Genomic DNA, 18,065 nt, shown 5'->3' with positions numbered 1-18,065 from the left:
TTGAAACCTTTTACTTCCATTTTGATGAGCCAAGGGACCTCAACCGCTGATATTCCATGTCCAAAAACTGACAAGTACTGTTTTATGGAGCAAAAATGTAAAAACATTAAAGACAACGGGCACAGAAGAAGTGGTATAAAAACCAGTAACCAACCCAAAGTAATGAATAAAACACATTACAAACAACACCTGTTTGACAGAGACCAAACAATTTCTTTTCATCTGTTTCTTGGCAGAAAGTTAAGGCAGCTATTCAGCTTTAGGTTTCAACAAAGGGAGGTAATAATAAATTAATTAAAGCAACAAAACAACCTGAAGAGCCGGTTCGGAGCCGAAAGAGCCGGCTCTTTTCAGTGAGCCGAACCGAAAGAGCCGGTTCTCTAAAAAGAGCCGGAAATCCCATCACTACAAGCCAAGCGATAAATTCAATATTGCAAGGAAACTATCTATAATGCTTACTTTTTATTAAAGAAAAGTATCCTGAATGGAATTCAAATTGCTGGATCGGCAGACAGAGGCGGTTCCTCGCAAGTACGTTTTTTTAAGGCAGGTATTTTTCGAAGTCGCAAAATTATGGTGTCACGAGAAGGTGATTGGTCACTTGCAATGTTGAACCTGGAACAACATTAATTGTGATGATGTGGGAACAACACCAACACAAGGATATCAGATGTGTCTGACTTCATCCAGTGGCACACGATGCCAAACATCTGTGATGCGCAGTCCAGATATCTGCTGTTGTGCACACATTTTGAGCATGTGGAAGAATTTCAGTTATTGCTTCCTTCATTTTTGGAAAGATTTTCTCAATGTGTGTCATCAATATTTTTCTTCACTTAGTCCTTCAACCATCTTACAGAATAAGGTCTTCTTAAGAGTAGAAAAGGGCTGCACTTCATTGACTATAAAGTCAAATACCAAGAATTTATTCATTTTTGGGTGATGGCTGGAGTGCTAAGGATGGCTTATTTGAGAGGGGAGGGGTTGTGTCTTTGCTACTTTGTTCATCATCCAATGTGTTTGCGTTGAGTAAACTGTGCATGACCCTGGGATGCATCCTCTGGGAAAATAGAAAGACGAAAAGAAAACATATTACTGATACATAAATAGTTTTCTATACAAAATCACTGCAAAAGTGCAGCCTTACCTACTGTCCACTAAGGTTGGGCGAATGGACGAATATATCGACTATCAAGGATAGGCTGAGGCTTTCGCAAATTGTTTTTACTAGAGTTATTTGCCCATGAGTAAATTTGGTAATAATGCTAGTTGAAGCTAGCATTATTAGTGAGAACAGTCAATGGGAAAAATAATAGCGCTGTTTTAACGGCACCCTCTTCAGCTATGAGCAAATGCACCCTCCTCAGAGTGCGCCCAAATGCAGCGATTCATTTACTCAAACTCATAATAGGAAGAAAGAAAGGCAGCAGCCTATGTTCAGAAGAAAACAAAAACATTTTATCTAAATTTTATTTTTTTTAAAAACACAACGGTTGGGAGGGAAACAAAGAGAAACTAGCTTCTTTTTCCCCTGTACAAGTAAAAAATTAAAATGTCTCTTCCAGTGAACATTAAAAAAAATCTCTGACGTCTTTTGTGTGATTTGATGCATCTTAAACAAATAAATAAATAAATGAATAATCCAAAAAGTAGCTATCGTCATTTATCGCCTATCCTCATTTATCGAACTGCCGATTGTTGGTTGGAAAATTTTTACATATGGCCCAACCTTAATGTCCACCCTACTGTTAATCATTTTGGTACTGCTTTCAGAACTGCACATGACAGCAGCTAACAATGTTAGCTAAAATCACACAGCAATAGTAACATCAAACATACTGAAGTGGTACATAAACCAGGTAGCTACCACAACTAAAACAAGCTATTTACAGTAGGCTAACATGAGGTTTTTTTTTTAAAACTTACTTCCAGATGTTTATTTAGGGTTGGAGGGGGAGTCTTTTGACGCTGAGAGTAGCCTGGTTGCTGACAAGCAGAGTTTGCATTGCACTGTCAGATTTTGTCCACCCCTCTCTTTTTTGAATATGAAGTGGCGTCAGAATTTCCAAGTAAGAAATGCACTGCTGGCTCTGTTGTGCTGGTTTCAGGTCCATTGTGATGACACCAACGTTAACAGGACGCTTACATTAGAGCCTCTTATTGTGTGTTCTGTTTAGGTTTCTGGCTATGCGTGGAATTAGCTAAATTACAGAGGGGATAGCCTAACACAGAGGTTCCCAAAGTGGGGGGCAGTATGAATAATAAAAAAAAGAAGGCTTGGACACTGCTAGCATAATGGACAGGTTTTTGACGGGAGTCCCACACAAACGCAAAGCAGAAGATGAAGCATCGCCAAATATGTTTCCAAACCATCTTCCTTCCAAGCCAAATACTAAAAAATATGATGAAGTATATCTTGCCTTTGGCTTCACCTGGACAAGTGCCAAGGTAGGTCTCCCCGGCAGAATTAGTTTCCCCTGCGTCGGGAGCACACGCTGGGCTGTGCAAATTACGGACAAACAGTACCCCACATTCTTGATTTTTAGTTCACAAACACTTCTTATAATGACTTACTACATTTTGGAGATTTTAGCTCTTTATACAGTTAAGTTACAGTGGGATACAAATATTATCAGGCTGATCCTGCCACAATTTGTTCCCCCTTTCGAAATCATGGACAAACAGTATCCCACAGTTGCTTATGCTTTTGAACCCATTTTGCACAGAGAGGCATTTTTTGAAAAATGTATTGATAGCAATGTTGAATATTATTACACAGGAAAAAAAAAACTACACGTAAAATAATTACACCGTGATGCCTCTGCCTTTCTAAATGGAGGGACAATAACTGCATGTGTATATGTAAGCATGTAAAAACGGCAGATAGTCAGATTAATAGTAACAATATTTTGTCTCTATCCGCCATTGTAGAAATTCATCTCATGTAAACAATAACGTAGCGTGCACAGTGTTACGTGATAAAAGGCACATACCTCTGACATTGCATGACGAACTCCGTATTCCTCATCCACACATAAACGCAAAAACGTTTTCGAAAAGCTCCAACCTAACAGGAATTTTAAAAAATCTCAGTTTTCGGTGATTCAAAACGCCGTTTACACGTGGACGAAAGGTCCAAATTAGAGCTGGGCGATATGAGATTTTTTCATATCACGATATGTTTTTTTCATTTCAGGCGATAACGATATATATCACGATATAAGCCAAATAACTATATTTGTAAGATTTAAATGTGCCGTTGCTCACAAGTAAAATGTGAAATAATCAGCAGCTTGTTTTTATTTAAATATTTATTTCCCATAATAAGTTCAACAGGGTAGATGTACTTAAGGAACATGAGACTTTTTCAGATAAATAAAGGCAAATATTACAAACTACACAAAAGGCAGCCGCTAAAGCGTTTAAGTTTCAAAATAAAACAAACGAAACAGACTACTAAATTGTCAATTCCACTTAGAAACAAAATATTAGTTCTAAAAATAAATCTTAGTTTGTTTTACAGAAGAACAGACAAAACTGACTAACTTTTGTCAATATCAAATAAACTGAGAACTAAAAGGAAATTCTCAATCTCTCCTTGTTGTATAGCTTAGCTTTTCAAACAGTTTTAACAGTTACTTTAGTCTGACAAAAGCCGAATGACGAATTAACGCTTCCAGTCAGAGACTGAGGCTACGTCCACGCGTACACGGGTATTTTTGAAAACGGAGATTTTCCGTTTTCGTTTTAAAAAATAATCCCGTTCACACGTAAAGGCAGAAATGAAGGAAAACGCTGCTATGAACATGCCAAAGCAGCAGGTGGCGCTAGATTCCTAACCGTGCAGAAATGTTGGCCAATCAGAAGTCTAGAAGCCTCGGTGGGAAAAAGTAAACAAAGCTGGGGCATAGAAGCAGAACCGAGTCGTATGTGTGGAGGGACAGTAACTGTGTGTATATGTAAGCATTTAAACACTGCAGAGAGTAGACTTAACAGTAACAGTATTGTAGAAATTCATTTCACCGAAACAATAACGTGGCGCACAGTGTGACGCATGCACCAGTTTATTGTATTTCCAGACTTGCTTTCGGCACAATTTACAGTGCACGCTACTCTGTTTTTTGTCAGACTTGAAATAGCCGAAATACCTTCACACTACGGAACTTCTATGGCTCTTCCGTTCGACAATCTCTCCGGCGTTGGAACCATCATCTGTTTTCTCTTTGGTCACGCTCGGTTGATTTTTCTAGTCGACACACTCATTTCCTCCATTACGCGCTGGCTCCATTACCCGCTGGCTGCTTCCCAAACAAACACACGTGCGGCTTGGCACTTGTGCTGTACGTAACAAGTCACGCGACGTGACGCTGCGGCTGTGATTGGTTCGGCTCTGCGCTACTTAATTTGGATTGGCTGACCTTTTTTTTTTTTTTTTTTTTTTAAGAGGACAAGAGCGGCGAAGTCTATCGCGATAGCTTAATTTCTCTATCGAGTAAAAGTTATATCGCGATACATATCGTTATCGTTCTATCGCCCAGCTCTAGTCCAAATGCATAGAAAAGCTGCATTTTCAAAAATACCCATGTAGGGATGGATGTAGCGTAAAAGAGTTAGTAGTTTAGTTTATTGCTACCTGTAATTAATTGCAGTTTACTTTTATTTGTTTAATTGTTTACTAAATGTTTGCGGTGTGAAAGGGCCTGGCAAAAAAAGTTTGGGAACCACTGGCCTAACATTTGAAATAGGAAAAGACCGCCATGTAATCCATTTATTTCAACAAAGTAACTGTATTCTAATGATCACCTTTTTAAACGGAATAAAGTTACTTAGATTTTATATTTTAAATACGTAACATATTCTGGTGACTATTTAAGATGGCGGTTCGGTGTTTCTCATCGCTGGATTGTTGTACAACTCTTGTCAGTGTAGCCCCGGCTCTCTCTAGTTAATTCCTCGTTTTCCTGTGATTTTCTTCCTGGCTACTGACCGTGTTCTCCATGTCAATAGATCTTCCTGGACCCATCCCTGCCTCTCCCCTGGAGTGCTTTTGTGAGTGTTTTTCAAGTGGCGTGTGTGACCGAAGAGGAGCATTTCGTGCGTTTGACCTACAGGAGTGTGGTTTTCCCTTCCCGTCCCTGGATTCCCTGTCTTCTTTTGCACATTTGTATAAAGCACCTGGTGTCTTTTGTAAAAAAAAAACAACAACTGTTCAACCGTTTCACAAACAGAGTTCTGCGCTTGAGTCTGTTTATGCATTATGACAGTTTTTATGTTAAATGTATTGTATTTGCCCTCATGTTATTTCTTATGGTTCTGTCCCATATGGAAAAGATATATATAAATCTTATAAAGTTTGTATCTGTCTTGTGTGAAACTTTTATGAAAAGCATACAAGAGTGAAAACAGATATAAGATCCCTTGAAAAATTATATAAATGAAACTTGGATACTTACTAAAACAATATATGAAAGTAATGAGAAAGTGGTGACTTTCATGAGTAAATCATATAAGCCTTATATGATTCACTATATGAAGTAGGCCAAATCTTATGCAAGTCTTATAAGTTTTTTCTATTTCTTTTCCATATGGTGTATTTTTGTCTATTGTTTTCACTTGTCTGTTAACCAATTCGTTAAGCATTTTGGTCAACTTTGTTACACTTAATTTTCTTTAGAAATAAAACTGACAGTTTTCTGCTGTTTTTGAAGCTAAGGAAGAGCAAAAGAAAAGCAAAACAAACTCTAGTCTAGTGGTGCCTATTTTCCCATTCTTTTGTTGTCCCTACATGTCTACAATTTTCTTTCCTTCTTAAATTGTATCTGTTTTTTGCTGGCAAAGTATATTACCTGTGCCAGAAGCATTCAGAAAGGACAGAATCACATTAAATGAGGTATTTTGGGGTTTTCCATGTCTTTTGAGAAACCCAGTCTTTTCTTAGAGACTTTACAAAGACAGATGATTACTTCTACTACTGTTCATCTTATCTTTGAAAGCACTTGGCCTGTGGGCGTCATGCAGATTGATATAAGTGAAGGATATCTGCTGTACACCCAATTTGACTTCACTTAACAGCTTTTGAGATTTAATCACCTCATTGGCATTCACTAGCCTCAAGCAAGATAAGATACAGTGTAACCTTTTTCTTCTTAGTCAGTCTGGTTAATCAGGATATGAATGAATATGTCATTGTCAAAGAACTCCAGGGGAAACGTGTGCCTGATCTCCTGAAATGTCCTGAAGTGAACATGCTATCTTTTATACACATTCAACTGAAAGGCAGTTGAAAGCACCAGTTGATTCTAATCATGTAGACTCTATTCCAATTCACTTTAAAGCATTAAATGCTAATTTTAGGATCTTTCTAATATGACAAGAACTAAACCCTTTTCTCTGATGTTCTCTGTAAACATTTTGAACATTATCGTCCTTGATGTAAAACTGGCCTTCAGTTAAAAAAAAGAAGAACATGATCTAAATGTAGGGTTGGATCAAAGGAAGAGAAATATTTTTGCCTAAAGTACTAACTCACACATGAATCGTTGAAACAAGCGCTTTAATCACTTGAATGTACACAACAGTGTATAATATCAGTGTACAAAATCAAGTACCTAGGATACTAAGATACTAAAGCCAAGTTGCTCTCCAATGCATTCATTGGAGTATGAATGGGTGAATGTAGCATGTTGTGTAAAGTGCTCTGAGCGCTCCAGCAGAGTAGCAAAGCACTACATAGGAATCAGTCCGTCCATTTACCATGATAGGATGCCACCTATGCAACGAGTCCACTTGTGATATTTCCTCACTACTAAATATTCCACAGTCAGCTGTTAGTGGTATTATGTATAAAATCAGTGTACTATAACAAATTGGAAGTGATTGGGAATGAATTGTCATTTTGGGAATGACATCAACTGAGCCACAAAGTGGAAGGTCATGTAAAGTTGACAACTCTGCACATAGTGAGCAAAGTTGTCAACTTTCTGCAGTCAACTGCTCTAAACCTCCACCTCCAAACTTCATGTGGCCTTGAGATTAGCTCAACAACACTGAGTAGAGAGCTTTGTGGAATGGGTTTTCATGGCCAAGCAGCTGCATCCAAGCCTTACATCACCAAGAACAATGCAAAGCGTCAGATGCAGTGGTGTAAAGAATGCCAACACTGGACTCTAGAGCAGAGGAGACGTTTTCTCTGGAATGATGAATCATGCTTCTCCATCTGGCAATCTGATGCAAAAATCTGGATTTAGCAGTTGCCAGGTGAACAGTAGTTGTCTGACTGCACTATGCAAAGTTTAAAGTTTATTGGAGGAGGAGTTGCTTTTGGCTAATAAAGGGCTTAGCCCTTTAGTTCCAATGAGGGGAACTCTAATGCTTCAACATACCAAGATATATTGGACAATTCCATGCTCCCAACTGTGTGGGAACAGTTTGTGCTTCTGGAAGAATAGTTAAAAATTCCCAGTGCATATGTGTGTGAAGGCAGACGAGCAAATACTTTCTTGACTTGGTCTTGGTGTTGTGAATAGATATTTTGCCATTTACCACTGACTGGTCTCAGCTGTTTTAAGCTCCACAGTTTCTAAGATTGAAAGGAGCCGCTCATGTGAAGACTCGCTTCTCATCATTTTTATTAATATCCACAAGGTTATGTGCTGTGAATACATCTTACCTGGTAAGACTGGTAATCTGCTTCTGGGAGAAAATTAGGAGTAGAAACAACCTGAACTATGGCACTGCTGTTGTGTGGAAGTATATAGTACAGTTTTTTGGCTACACTAGCACAATTTTCACCCCTTCCCCAAATTTACCTCCACATGACTATGTTCACATTCAGAAATAAAAGTGCATTTGAAGGAGCAAGATTATTGCAAAATAAAAGAAGGGGCCTCAAGATGATCTTGAATATAAAATTGGCCAAATTTAAATCAGATAAGATTTTTGGATTACTCCTTGGAAAAGAGCATCCTCAACAGTTCGCTGTCCCTTTGATACACATGGCTTTTCAATTTTGTATTTATTTTTTGAGAAGGGATCTTGTATAATTATTTTCATTGATGTTTTTATGCACCCTTTAACAAGCACCATTGCTCATAAGTTCTAAATGTTCCCTGACTAAACATCACAGCCTGACATTTGAACATCAGTGAGTCATGGGGTCACAACTAATTCAGACATGTGTGGAAAAAACTGCAGAACACAGAGAAGAAATGCTGGAAAAGTTTTTAGAAAAAACAATCGCTAAAGAGAAGGCAGAGTTGGTGAGTTTTATATGTAGGTAGGCGTTAGAATCAAGTTTTGACAATGTCTTATGATGTGAAGAGAAAACCACTCATGGGACACAGATTGCACATCCTTTTTCTGGTGTCAACTACAAAGTGGTACTACAGCTGTGGCAAAAAACAAAACATCTTCTTCATTAGAAGTTTAGCCAGGGAACATAATTCAGGGAGTGATTAGACATGTTTTGCCCAGAGAAATTAGCAGCGTTATAAAGTACTTTTGATGTGGCAGCGTGGAACCAACAGGATCTAACGCCCAGCTACAGATCAGTAAGATGTTAAGGTCATCAGGTTTGGTATCAGATATGCAGTGAATTTAACAAAGTCAAGAAAACAAGAAGATACTTTATTTATGTGATAAACCTGGTTTACCTGGAAACATGTGAAAAGGTAATTGCTCTTTAAGTCCAAGTTTTTGTGATAATAGGCTTTTATATCACCGTTCAAGTATGAAGGTTTTTAAAAAAAATCAGATGCCAAAGAGCAGATTTAAGTCTTTCTGGCGTGTTTCAGATCATTGTCTTGCTGCATGATTCAACTGTAGAAAATGGCTTAGTGTGGTTCATTGGAGTAATAAAGCCGTAGAAATTACTTTGTAACCTTTTCCAGACTGATGGATGTCACTAACTTTGTTTCCCATCTATTCTTGGGTGTCTTTAGATTGTGGCACGTATATTTTTGGCATGCAGACTGGGGCAGCCAGGGATTAAACCATCAACCTTCCAATTAGTATGTCTGTGTAGGTTCTTAGTGATCCAGACCTATTCTTCAATTATACAAACTTTGAATAATCAGGATCCTGCAACAGAAAACATTCCCTTTAAAAGCCAGAAGGGAAAGAAAAGGAACACACACATTCAAAGAAAGCTCTTAAAACATGTGGTTACCCCAACTGGGCTTTCATCAAATCAGCAAAGATGCACAAGAAAGAAGGTCAGACACCAACTAGTGAGAATCACAATGACAAACAGAACAACACTGTCATTTCTTATGTAGCAGGTTTATCCGAAAAACTCAGCATAATTTGCTCATTACATGACATCCCAGTGTACTTCAGACCCAGCCACACCCTCAGAGACGAACTGTTTGATCTCAAGAGCAAAACACCCAAACATAAACTAAACACCATAGTGTATGCTGTGCAGTGCAGTAAGGAGTGCTCAGACCTCTGCACTGGAGAAACCAGACAACCACTCCATAAATGCATCACACAACACAGAAGAGCCACCATCACAGGACGAGACTGAGCTGTACATCGGCATCTAAAGGTCACTCTTTTGGGGATGTCAGTGTTCACATTTTGGACAGAGAGAACAGATGGTTTGCAAGAGGGGTGAAAGAAGCCATCTATGTCTCTCCACTATTTATGTCCACTGTGAACGACTATTCTTGAACAGAGAGGGTGGTTCACCAGACCAATTGTCTGCCACCTACAATCCAGTTTTCATATCCTTTTCCAGGTGGCTCAACTCAAACTCACATCTTGCGTCAGGTGGTCTCAGTAAGTCACATAATAGGCTGAGGCAAGGTCCCACAACGGTTTCCTCTGTTGATAATGACCTACACCTTTTTTCACACCTCGGCTCATGTGGTGAGCCAGAGGATCAATAGTGAGGGTCAACTCTCACTGGAGCTTAAATACCTGGAACAATCCACGATTTGATTTTAGAACTGAAGAAACTTCTCAGATGGGAGGTCAAATGTCTTCAAGAAACTTAAAGAAGTCCAGACACTTTCTCTCCATATTCCTTAGACTTCCAATTAGTAGATGACCTGTACTGCCTCCTGAGCTACAGCCACCCCAATGCACTGTGTATTCTGATATAGTTCTGTCAGAACCAAATTTTTCAGCAATTTAAGCTATAGTGGCTTGTCTGTTCAGTTCAATTCTTATTTATTTAAACAGCTCAAAATCACAATACAGTTGTAAGGTAGACCCTACAATAATACATACAGAGAAAAACCCAACAATCATATGGCCTCCTGTAAGCAGGCACTTTGGCGACAATGGGAGGGAAAAACTCCCTTTTAACAGAAGAAACCAAGCTCAGGGAGGGGCGGCCATATACCTTGACCGGTTGGGGTCAGAAAAGGAAGACAGGATTAAAGACATGCTGTGGAAGAGAGCCAGAGATTAATAACAAGTATAATTCAGTGTAGAGAGGTCTATTAACACATAGTGTGCGATAATGTGATTGAAGAAGAAACACTCAATGCATCACGGGAATCCCCCAGCAGCCTACACCTATTGCAGTATAACTAAGGGAGGATTCAGGGACAGCTGATCCAGCCCTAACTATATGCTTTAGCAAAAAGGAAAGTTTGAAGCCTGATCTTAAAAGTAGAGATAGTGTCTGTCTCCCGAATCCAAACTGGAAGCTGGTTCCATAGAAGAGGGGCATGAAAACTGAAGGCTCTGCCTCCTATTCTACTTTTAAATACTCTACAACAACAAGTAAGCCTGCAGTGCGAGAGTGAAGTGCTCTGATGGGGTGATATGGTACTACGAGGTCATTTGTTGGATGGACAACAGGGACCAGCCTTTGCTCCCCATGCTTGATCAATGTGCACTTCTGCAACAGCCTGATTCAAATCTGCTAAATGTCCTTTATCACATTTAGATCCCTCTGTTTTCTTTGATTTATTCAATATAGGCAACTTTATACTAAAATTACATATTTATATTAACAGAATACATTAATGACCATATTAATGAAAAAACTAAATGAAATATTCAAATGACATACTTAACATGGCTATGGCTCTAGTTGCTAGTTTATTGGTCAGCTACTAGAGACCTTGCATTGTACAATTTTCCATTAGGTGTGCCTTTCCAGAGTTTTCTTGACCAAGGATGAAATGGACTTTGGCAGCCAATGAATAATACAAATGTTACACAAACCCTTATATGGTGGAATTTTAAGGACATGGAAGATGATTCCTTTTCTCTGGTTAAGCTTTCAAAGGAATAGAGGCCGGTTGTAAAGTGCTACCTCCCTGATAAATATATGAGCTTTGTAAAAAAAAATTAAAGGACTTTCCTGGCATGGAACTGTGAACTGGTCTGTGAAGAAGGCCCAACAAACAGCCCAGAGCTCCAAGCTTCACATGACTGTGAGGCTTCACCTAAATGCTGCTTGAAGGATTAGATCCTCCCTTCCTTGGATCTTTTTCAAACTGAATGAACAAATTAATTTTGAGCCTCATGACTTTCATCTGTACAGAACTGCCCCCCCACCCCCCAAAAGCAACTAAATTTATGACAGAGACCAGTCAGTTAAGTAACTGCAACTCCTTTTGTGAAAAAGTAAAGGTCAGACTGACAATAAATTCAGACAAGACCATTTATTGTCAGAGATAGAATCAGCTTACAGGCAGCTACTTATTACTTAAGGGTAGCTTTGAGGTGTTTGCACTTTGACTTAATCTGGTCTATCACTTTATGCTCTTACCAAATTTTTCCCCTGTTTTCTGTGCAGTGACGCATGCCCTGCGCACATGCCAGTTTGAAACAGATGGGAACACCTCCACAGCATCTGCAAACTAACAAGACTGGTAACACAGAACGGCATAAAACACGAAAGTTGATTCAGAAGGCACACAATTTCAGCTTAGGTGGAAGACTGAGTAGGCTACTCCTAGGCCCATGTTTTTATTTTAAAATATAATTTTGCTGTCGTTTTAAATCCACACACTAGCAGAAATGTCATCATAGAGTAGAAAAAGAAGGTTTCAGTGAGCTACTGCACTGTGGCACAGTCCTGCAGCTACAGCACAATTTGTTTCAAGTTAATTCTACAAAGCAATGGAGATGTAAAGACTCATTGCAGCAGAATATTAATTTACTTTACTTGTAACTTTTTAATTTTCTATTGTGGACAATCAGTTTCATAACAGAACCCTGGACTGTATGGCAGGTCAGCTACATGATTTGATGACATTTAGTGGTTAAAAAGAAGAGTTCTCACTTGGCCAGGATATAAAATTAATTTGTAACAGCTACTTTTAAATACTTGATTCAATAATAACAAATAATGCTGGGTTCTAATTTAAACACAACTTTAGGGAGAACTCAGGAGAATAAGTTTAGTGCGTTGATTGAAAGTGAATGTTCAACAACAATGCAAAGTGAAGGCATAGTAGTTGGATGATCTCTCAGATGTCTCAGTAACTCATATCAGAAGATGATCCAGGAATACTGCACACATGAGAACAAACAGGAAAGGCAGAAGCAAGTGTAAAGTACAAACCCATTTAAGAGGATCGCATAACATCTTTGGAGGTTCTCCAGCATCCCTTTGTTCAACCTTGGCCTCTCTAAGAGTTCCCCCTGCACTGACATGAGTAGCACAGGGGGACAAAACCTTGCAGTCTCAGCAGCCTTCAAGCAGGAAAAGAGAAAGACCACACAGAATCAATCTCCAGCATTGCTTCTTTGACCCTGGACAAAAGTGACAAAAACACAAATAGGGGTTGGAAAAGGCAATTAACAGCACATTACACTCCAAAAATTTATTAAGCTGCTCCAATAATAATCACTTTGGCTGTTTGTTTTTTTTCACTCCCCCCGGCCCAACCAATCGCAGCAGATGGCTGTCCCTTCCTGAGCCCGGTTCTGTTAGCGGTTACTTCCTTTTAGAAGGGATTTTTTCTTCCCCACTGTTGCTAAATGCTTGCTCATAGGGAATCATCTGATAGTTGGGGTGGCCAAAACTCTAGGGGAGCTAGCAATTCTACAATTACAATATTTCTACAAACAAACGAATATGGTCTTGGGTTTGCTTAAAATCCATTAGGTAATCTCTCAATATTCAAAGTGGAGCAGCAGACACCTTACCATTACATTGGTCCTTAAATCATACCTAAAACACCATGTTAAAGATAAATTCGATACAAATTGGAAATAAATTGGATATTAATTAAATAAACCTGCTTTAAGCATCAACTTATTTGTAATTCTTTATCAATATATAAATAAAGAATTACAAATTTATAAACATATAAAAATGTATCCCTTTGGGATACTAGTAGACATACCTGTGTTATAAATGATAAAATGTGTGAATGTGTGTGTGAATGGGTGGAGGACTGAACATGTAAAGAGCTTTGGGGTCCTTAGGGACTAAGTAAAGCACTACACAAATACAGGCCATTTTGCCATTTGCCTATGACAGCTAGGATAGACTCCAGCCACCCTGGCAGACTGAACTGAATTTCTTTTATTGAGTACAGAAGCTGAATTACTCTAACGTTTACCAAAGAATTGTTTTACACAAGTGCTAAACTTCAGCTTAAATCTGGCCCATGTACAAAGTTGTTATTGTAGTTCACATGTATTTGCAGTTTCCTTTCCAAGGCCTACAGGGAGGCTTCAATACAAAACACATCCAGGATATCAAGACATTGTTTCTCTTAAATGAGCTGAGAATTTTGCAAATTTATGAACACAAATCAGGTCAGATGTAACTCAGATTTCAACCGCAACCCAGAAGAGATCTTGCATATGAAGAAAGAGCTCTTATATCTTAGGTTATGTGGAAGCAGCTTTTTCATTGTTTATTTTTAAACTTTTCTACTGCTGTCCAGTAACTAACCTTTCTTCATACAGTAAGCTATGGTGGTGGATAATGACACAATAACTTGTTCATTACAGTTAAGGGAATTTTAACTGAAGAATCTATTTCATGGCTGAATCAATCTTTTATGGTGCCAGAGAGCAAATATTTGCTGGAGGATGCATTGTGTCCCTCATATCTTTTAAAAGTAGCCACAACTTGGAATCAGAACTTCTGTATTTTACGCCATCTTTGCTGTTGTAACAGTCATAACTGGCACAGGTTTTTGGACCCAAAGGCCGAACCTGAGAGAGGAACAGGTTTACTTAGCTACTGCAGTTCCCTCCTTTATTGCATACGCCACTTTCTCAGCTCAGCTACTTCAGAGGGGAACAAATGAGGAAAAGGAAACATGTTGACCTTGTGTACAAAGGTTGCATTGGCAATCAGATTGGGCTTAATGGTGATGATATAAAGGCTACTGGTTATGTGACATTGGAACACTAAAAGGTCAGAACTACTGGCCCTTTAAATCAAAAATAAGCTGTCTGACTTTGATGTGATGTATATTTTTTTATTTGATATAAAGTGACTTAACTTTAAAATCCACGGTAAAAAAAATGTTGTCTTTGGCCAACAAATGATAAAAGAATACAGACAGGCAGTACAAAATCAGGAACATGTATGTTTCCATCTGTTCCAGTTTGTCATGTTGATGTTTTAAGTGGTGGTTTAGGGAAATATTTTGCTTGTTTGAAGGTTGAGCCTTTGGCAGAGCCTTTCTTCATTAATTTTCCGGACTTTTAGAAGAACTTTTGTCACCGTTGCACAACAACACATTAATAACGGTAAGGTGCAGAGTGTGTTGATGCATGCTGAATCATCCAGGTAAGTAAATCCCAAAAGGTTGATGTAGGGTTTAAAAACACTACGTCCAGATAAATCAAAAATCAACCTGTTGGGATGTAAGGTGTAAAATGTATCTGGTGTTGTGAGAAGCTATGAATCCACCCCGACCAATTAACACAGACAGGGATTTCTATAAATATATTCTGAAGTCTGTTGTTGCTCATAATGGCTCAAGTTATCCCTGAGGGATAATGGCCATTAGAGGTCGCTGTCACTTTGGTTATTTGAAGGTATATTTGGACTTCAGACACAAGGCCACAAAATTGTAGAAAAACCATGACTTGTAACAGTAAATATCAGTGAGTTGAAAGTAATGTACACTGAGGATCAGGATACTTAAACTCTGTGGTGAGCAAGAATTTTAGTATCTACAGTCTTCTTTTGTAAATCCAGACATGGTGATCCTGGGAAGCTTAGACATCTGACTCTAGTAAAACTAACAGTCATTTTGAATATTATTTATTATTATTATTATTATTATTATTATTATTATTATTATTATTATTAACAACAACAACAACAACAATAATAATAATAATAATAATAATAATAATAATAATGAGTGTTAATACTGTACCTGCATGGAATGAGCTCTGCTCTCTGTGCCTCTGCCTTCTGTTACCTGTATACATAAAAAAGAACTCAAAGGTAATATGGAAAGGTTATTATTAAACATAGTATTTCCTTTTTTTAGTCTGCTTTCCAGGCTTCTCATCTAAGCAGTAATTTGAAATAATTTCAGTTAATTTTAAGTTTTTGCTTAATCACATGTTCTTGTTTATTAAATTGAATTTATTATCTCTGATATTTGGACAGGTCCCCCTAAGTGACAGCATTTTAGATGTTTTCCAGATTTTATTTTATTTTTTTAATTAAAATTGAGCTTGTTCAGGTAGAATATAGAGAGAAAATGTAGAGCATGTCTTTAAATGACACGATACTAGTTTGTGTCATTGTTACAGTTTATAGCCACAGCAGTTGATAGATTACACCTGGCTCATTAAACAACGGAGAGAATAAAAGCCTCTTGGAGTTGAGCATAGTCGTGTGGCTCAGATAGTGTGATGAAAGCCTAATTTCCATATGCTATTTGCACTTCACACAGCACCTTTAAAGCCCACTGCTCATTGTGGCAGTGATCCAGGCTGTACTCTAGTCTTTACAGAGGCCAAAATGGCCGTTGAACATCAAGAAAGTAGACCTTACTTTGCATCTATGTGACAGCAATGTCACTGTCAGAGACACTGATATGCTGGTGCTTGACATGCCACATGCTTCTGCCTGCTTTCTGGTTGGAACAAGTGATGCATGTTTTTCCTGGTTAAACTGTTGTGACAACTGTCTGTCTACAGTTCAGTTTTTTTATCTACAAGTTTGACCTGAGTGATAACGTAGTGTCAACCACAATGCTGCGAATGTTTACTTGGGTGTAATTGTAGTTTAATCCATCAGGCTATAAATTTCATACTGTTTCTGACATGATGGCTTAGATGAGTTGCTTAACCATTTACTTTAAGCGATCATAAGTGACAGGTGAGTTTCCACTTCTGCCAGTTTTATTGAGTTGGGGGTGTGGCTTTTGAAGATTGGCTATGGCAACTCGCACCATTGGCTCTATTATCCAGTAGACTTGAAAACATGTTTAGCCTTGTGGGGTACCTCAGGGATCTGTCTTGGGTCCAATTCTCTTTTTACTTTATATATTCCCCCTAGGCCAAATTATTAGGCAAATTCTCTTCCACTGTTTTTACGCTCTACAGACTCCATTGATTCTTTTAAAAAGCAGCTGAAGACATTTTTATAGATACGTTTTCAACTAATTAGTTGTTTTTATGTTGTATTTTATTGTTTTACATCGTTAGGTGTTATATTTTCATTCTTTGTATTGTGAAGTACTTTGTGATTTTCATCTGTGAAAAGGGCAATATAAATAAACTTTACTTACTTACTTACAAATGATTATCTATTGAAAATAGCACACTAGTCTATTTGGCCAAATCCCAGTCTGGGCCCCACACCTCTCCCTTAACACAGCAGGGGTATGAACCATACTCTAGTGTGGAACAATATCTATGCACCGACATATATAAAGACTGCTAATAAATACAATTACATAATTATTGAACTGATTATGACACTCCTTTAAAGAAAAGTTTTGAAAGTTGCCAAAATGTTTTAGTGAAATTAAACAGATTTTGTGAAACACACAAAATTGTTACATATGTCCTTTAAAAAGGAAGATTTGACTATTTTTTCTACAAGTATAGCATCCCAAAGTTAATTCAGCTGTGGATTTGTCAGACCTGAATCATTTGCTTAAACCTCACTGATCTCAGCAGGAAACTGGGCTGAACAGCAGCCAAAGTTTCGAATGGGAATCGTGGGAAACAGCGTAAATAAGGATAAGAGTGACGCACAGGAATATGTTAAATAATAATGACTTTAAATCATTTGTATTTGTCATCCTACCAGAGGCTATTAACAAAACCTCCTCCTCAAGGAGGTGTGGGGGTCCTTGCAGACCTTGAGGTAGAATTAGCTATGAGGCATGATGGATGGCTTGTGAGCAAGGCAGGCTGAGTCAGTTGAATTTAAAACTGCCATTGACGGAATCGTTATATGAAAAAGTGTGAATCATGCTGAATTCAGAAGTCTTGGAAATTAGTCAGGATTCTTTAATGGCAGTCTTGGTGACTTGGCAGACCACCAGCACGTCATTTAAACAGTGAACTCATATTTCAGAAGGGATATGAATGCACGGGTGTGAGTCACGTGATGATGTACCCCCCAACACACACACACACACACACACACACACACACACACACACACACACACACACACACACACACACACAGGGTGGTGGATTCCTCTCGTCTTATTGCGCAGCATGATACTGCAGCTCCGCAACAGCTCCACACGCCAACCCACCTTGAAACGCTCCCTCCACTGCTGCATTCATGCTGTCCAAGAAAAATGGGAAGATGTAATTAATTACCTTTAAAAAGCTAAAATCAGGAAGTCATCGTTTTGTTCATAAGCACCGATTCCGTCGACTTGCAAAAATTCAGAGTCACGCATAATACAGTCAAAGAGCAGTAAACGCCTTAAAGAAACAGGATTGGTTTCCATCCATTATAAAGGGTAACCACCTGTTGGGTTGTTTCTGTCTGCGGATGTCTGACGTGGTTTTGTATAATAAGTTTTTCCCTTCAGTTTTATCATTGAGATGCTGCACTTACCATATCGGATGGTTTGCCTCTAACTCTATTACAAGTGACCAACATAATATTATTTTCTCCGATACATGCCATTACAGCTG

The sequence above is a fragment of the Astatotilapia calliptera genome, chromosome 10 (genome assembly GCF_900246225.1).
Source record: "Astatotilapia calliptera chromosome 10, fAstCal1.2, whole genome shotgun sequence".
NCBI lineage: Eukaryota > Metazoa > Chordata > Actinopteri > Cichliformes > Cichlidae > Astatotilapia > Astatotilapia calliptera.
Note: the sequence above shows the minus strand (reverse complement) of the source record.